Below are 6,035 nucleotides of genomic sequence, written 5' to 3'. Positions count from 1 at the left end.
GGGTGAGATGAAATCTCAGTGTTGTTTTAATTTGTATTTCTCAAATGAATAATGATGTTTAACATTTTTTCATGTATTTATACACCATTAGTATTTCTTCATCTGAGAAGTGTGTATTCATCTCACATGATGATTTTTGGACTGGGTAGTTGATATTTGGGAGTCTGATTTTTTTTATTTGTATGTTCTGGATAGAAATCCTTTGTCTGTGGGGCAGTTGGCTAAATTTTTTTCACAATTCATGGGTTTTCTTTTTAAGGTGATTTCTTCTGATGTGCAAAACATTTCAAACGTGAGATCCCTGTTGTTGATTCTTTGAAGTATTTACCATGCAGTTTGGTTTTTGTTCATGAACTCTGCTTACCTCTATGTCCTCAGATTTTTATCTACTTTCTCTTCCAGTAGATTTAGTACTTTTGTTTTAATATTTAGCTCGTTGATACATTTTGACTTTAGTTTAGTACATGGTGATATACATGGGTCTAATTTTAGTCTTCAGCATGTGGAAAGCCAATTTTTCCAGCACTATTAAAGAGGCTAGCTTTCTTCCAGTGAACAAGTTTGTCCCCTTTGTCAAAGATAAGGTGGCTGATTGTGTTTGCAGCTTTTTCTGCATCTTTGAATCTCTTCAAATGAACTTCAGGTTTTTTTTTTTTTTGCCACTATTATGCTGATTTTATCACAGTAGCTTTGTAGTATAATTTTAAGTAAGGAATAGTGATGCCTCCTGCCTTTGCTTTGTTTTCTAAGATTGCTTTTGTGATTCTAAGCCCTCTTCTGGTTCCAGAAGAATTTTAGGAATGTTTTCTCTACCTCTGTGTCATATACTAATGGTATTTTAATGGGGATTGCGTTGAATCTATACAACAATTTTGGAAATATGACCATTTTCATAATGTTAGTTCTTTCTATCTATGACCAAGAAGTATTTTTCCTTTTTCTGAAATCCTCTTTGATCCCTTTTTTCAGAGTACTAAATTTTCACTTTATAAATTTTTCACTTATTTTGTTCGATTATTTGTAAGAATTTCACTTTTTTCAGTGCTATTGTGAAAAGTGTTGTTTCCCTAATTTCTCTCTCAGTTTGCTCATTGTTTGTGTATAAGAATGCAATTGATTTTTGAGTGTTTATTTTGTATCCAGCTGCACTCACTACTGAATTTGGTTATTGAACCTATGTCTTTTGGTGGACCTTTTGGGGTGTTCTATGTAGAGTATCATGTCATCTGCAAATAATGATAACTTCACCTTTTCCTTTCCTTCCTTATTCCTTTTATTTCTCTCTCTTTTCTAACTGCTCTAGATAATATTTCCAGAACTATATTGAATAGGAATGGTGACAGTGAACAACTTTGTCTTGTTGCTGATTTTTAAAGTGAAACATTCTAATTTTTGACCATTTAGTTTGATGTTAGCTGTTGGTTTGTCATAGATTGGTTTGATCAGATGAATGTAGAGACTATGGATTCCTATTTTTCTATATGGTTTCTATGAATGAGTGTTGGACTTTATCAAAGGCTTTTTTTTGCATCAGTGGAGATGATCATGTGATATTTTTCTTTGATTCTATTGATATGGTGTATTACATTAATTGATTTCTGTATATGAATCCATCCCTGTATTCCTGGAATGAATTTCTCTTGGTCATGGTGTATAATCTTCTTGATGATTTGTTGTATTCTGTTTGCTAGTATTTTATTGAGAATTTTTGCGTCTATGTTCATTAGGAAGATTGGCCTGTAGTTCATTTTTTGGTTGGGTCTTTCTCTGGTTTTAATATCAGGAAAATACTTGCCTCCAAGAATGAGTTGGGGAGACTTCCTTCCCTTTCAATTTCACTAAAGAATTTGAGGAGTGTTTACATTAATTCTTCTCTGAATGTCTTGTAGAATGCAGCTCTGAATCCATCAGGACCTGGGCTTTTCTTCATTGGCACAAGTTATTTATTATATTTTCAATTTCTCTGGCTGAAACTAATTTATTAAAGATTTTTATATCTTCTTCATTCAGTTTTTGTAATTCATACATAGTTAGAAATCTGTTCATTTCCTCTGTATTTTCCATCCTGAGACTAAAGATTTTCAAAGTAGGTATTGATGATCTTCTGAGAAGCATAAGATAGTTTACTTATGCTTGTTCTACCTTCCTGAGGTAGGAATTCACTGCTATCTTTTTCCCTCTGAGGACTGCTTTCATTGTGTCCCGCAGGTTCCTGTAAGTTGTATCTGCATTTTCATTTGACTGTAATTATAATTTAATTTCTATTTTGATTTCATCTGTGGCCCACTGGTTGTTATGTAGGTGTTATTTAATTTCCATATGTTTATGGAGTTTTTGTGATTGCTTTTGTCATTAATTTCATATTTCTTTGCACTATGGTCCAATAGTATGCATGGGATAATTTCAACTCCTTTGCATTTACTTAACCCTGTTCTATATTCTTACATATGGTCTATTTTAGAGAACGTCCCATGTGCAGCTGAGAAGAATTTATATTCTGATGCTGTTGAATGGAACACTCTGTAAAGGTCTACTAAGTCCATTTGTTCACAAGTTTGGTTAAGTTTTGTTATTTCTTTGCTGATTTTTTTTTGTTTTGTTTTTTGTTTTTTGTTTTTCTCCGGTACCGGGAACTGAACTCATGACCTTGCACTTGCCAGGCAGGCGCTTTTGCCACTGAGCTAAATCCCCAGCCCCTCTTTGCTGATTTTTTGAACTATCTCTTTGTGACAATGTGGTGTTAAAGTACCCTGTTATGAATGTGTTGCTGTTTATTTCGTTTTTCATGTCTGTTAAAATTTGTCTTCTATAGTTAGGAGCTCCTATATTTGGTGCATAGATGTTTATGATTGTTATCTCTTCTTTGTGAAGTTTTCCCCTCATAAGTGTGTAGTGACCCTCTTTATCTCCTTTGGTTGTTCTTGGTTTGAAGTTCACATTGTCCTTAAACAGAATAGTTACACCCACTTTTGTCTGGGTTCCTGTCCCATGAAGTACTGTTTTCATCCTTTAATTTTCAGTCAATGAATTTCCTTTTGAGTTAAATATGTTAGTTGTATATAGCACTTAGTTGGATTTTGTGTCTTGATGTACTCTGCCAGTCTGTTTCTTTTGATTGCTGAATTGAGACCATTTACATTGATGGTTAAAACTGGTATGTCTTATATTTGTCATGTTATTTTCCTGCTGTTGGTCCCTCTTTGTTACTGCACTTTAATTGTTTACTCTGCTTGGTGGTTCTTTTCTGTTGTTGTTTTTGAAGTGGTGGTCTTTATTATCTCTTTCTAGAATATCTTTTACTACTCTTTGTATGATTGGTTTGGTGCTCATGAATTTTTCAGTTGTCCTTTACAATGGAAATATTGTATTTCTCCATTAATTTTGAAGAATAGTTTTTCAGGCTACATCAATCTGGGTTGGAATTTGTTTTCTTTCAGGACCTGAAATACTTCACTAAGTTCTTCTTGACTTGATGTTTTGTGTTGAGAAGTCTATTGTCATTCTGATGGGCTTTCTTTTACAGGTTATCTGTTTCTCTTCTGTAACAGCTTCTGATATTCTGATCTTTTGTTGAGTTTCTGAGATCTTGATCACTATATGTCTGGGTGTAGGTTTATTTTGGTCTTGGCTAACTGCAGTTCTTTATGCTTTACTTATCTATATGTCTGATTCTTTTTCTATGCCTGGGAAACTTTCTTCTATTATTTCTGAAAATAGCCTTTTATGTAATTTTTGTTGACACATGCTATTTCATTGACACCTAGTAATGTTACATTGTTTTCCTTTGCTTCATCTTGTACTTGTTGTATTGTTATTTCCTGGTTCCTTTTTATTTTTTAGAGCTCTTTCCTTTCATGTTTACTAGTGGCAATGCTGTCTGCAAGAGAGTAAGTCTATCTTTAGCTTTGTTCAAGGAATTTTGCCAGCTTTTGGTTGAATTTTTAATATTTCCTCTATATCTGTTTCAATCTGTTTCATGCATTCCAATTCTTTTCTATATTTTTCACTGAAGGTTTCAATGAGTTTTCTATGCTCTATTTCCTTATCAATGTCATATTTGGATGTGCTGAGCAATTCTTTCATTATTGTTGTCATTTATTTTACCTGAGACATTATTTCTGATCTACTGTTTTGTATGGCATGATGGGGTTGTTTCTTTACTTCAGTAGCTATCATTTCAGAAATTTCAGATGTATGACTTCTAGATTCTTCTGTATTGAAGTCTCCTGGACTTATTCTAGGTGGGGTAGATATCTGAGATTGCATTTTGCTCCTTCATTTTGTTATTTTTGAAGATCCAGAGGTTTCCTGGAGCTCAGCCTCATTCTGCAGATTGTGTGGGAAAAGAAGGGCAAGGATCAGAAAGTCCCCAGTGCTCAGTGTGGCTCCTGTGCTGGTGTGTGGGGGGCAGGTGGGTTTGTAGATGCTCCCAAATCAGTCCTGCATTCAGTTGGATCCCAGGCTTGTGGGGGAGGGGCTGGGTAGTCTCCCCGGAATTCCTGAAGCTGTCTGGGTTTCAGCCAGGCTTAACAAGGGTGGGAGGGGTGCAGGTCATTGTCACTGAGGTTTCAGATGTTGCCCAGGACCCAGCTGGGTTTCCATGCCAGTAGGGGAGGGGTGACAGCAGAGTCCCTGAGGTTGCTGACTCTGTCTGGTGTTCAGCTCGGCTCCCATGGAAGTGCTGGTAGTTATGAGAGTGGCCACTGAGGTCCCAGAATGTGTCCAGGGCTCTGCCTTGCTGGGTTCACCAGGGTTCCTGAAAATCTCAGGGATTCATTCCAGTTCCCATGGGGATACAGGGGTGCGGGGGACGGGCACTGAAGCCCCAGAAGGTGTTACTGGTTGTAGAGGCACAGTGGTGGCTCTCCAGAGTTCTTGAAGATTTTCGGGTTCAGCCTGGCTCCCACAGGGATGCTAGTGGTGCAGGGAGAGACCACCAAGTAAGAGCTTGTTTTCTTTAGACAAAATGTCACAGGACAGGGATGAGTTGTGCCATATTTAGTATGCAGATTTAGGTAATAAGGTATATACCTCTGTGTTTGTTAATAGTTTGAAAATTGCTTCAAGGTCTTTAAACTTTGTAGGTTGATGTACTATTGATGAGATTTGGGTATTATACATCATCAGGATTGATTTACAAAGCTTTTGGAGCTTAAAAGTATTTCACTAAAAATGAACTCAGAAATAGTTTGAGAATTCTGGCACTGAAAAAAGGAGCTATAAATGTTACTATGTCTTCTGACTTATTGCTTGTCAGTAGACTATACTCTTTCTCATTTTAATATTTGTTATAAGAATTATATTAAATCTTTAATGTAGAAATTGTAGATAAATTATAAAAAACATAAGCTCAATTATATTTCTGAATGATTTTTAAATATCCATTATATTTAAAAATTGAATTAATTCTAAAAGGCAGTTGAAATATACTCATTTTAAATTTAAAATAAAATAAAGTAAAAATTGTAGGAAAATTAATATACTATAGTAAGGAAGGAACAATATTTTTATTTGTATGTTATTGATATAAAGATCCTTTCCTGGTTCTGTTCATGGCCCATGAAGATTATATTTGTAGACCCATGAAAAGATATTGGCTTAATTCCAATCTACTATTTCTGGTGCAACCCATGGCAAGAATAAAGATATTAAGGCATATTTGTAGCTATGGAGAGCAAAGGGGTCCTAAGTCTGGTCACAGTGACTGCCATCCAGAACAAAGGCCTTTACCCAAGACTGAATCCATATTTTATTCATTTGTGAAGAAGGGAGAGGCTTGAGAATGAGTAACTGTCAGAGTGGCAGGAAGTATGTGGGTTCTGTGAGAAGCCTGAAATCACCTCTGCAAATGCAGAGAGAAGGATGTGCAGAAAGAATAATCTGAAAAACACACTGAGATAATATCTAATGTTTTAAGGTCCATGTTTCAGGTCTGATGTATAATCTTTCAAGCCCCAGAAAGTCATAACTCAGCCACCAGCGTGGAGCATTGGCTCACACATCCAACCTCATCCAGGCTCACTTAGGGGAACAAT

Source organism: Chinchilla lanigera, unplaced genomic scaffold (assembly GCF_000276665.1).
Source record: "Chinchilla lanigera isolate Chin_1 unplaced genomic scaffold, ChiLan1.0 scaffold00027, whole genome shotgun sequence".
NCBI classification, from domain to species: Eukaryota; Metazoa; Chordata; class Mammalia; order Rodentia; family Chinchillidae; genus Chinchilla; species Chinchilla lanigera.
This window is presented reverse-complemented; position numbering follows the sequence as displayed.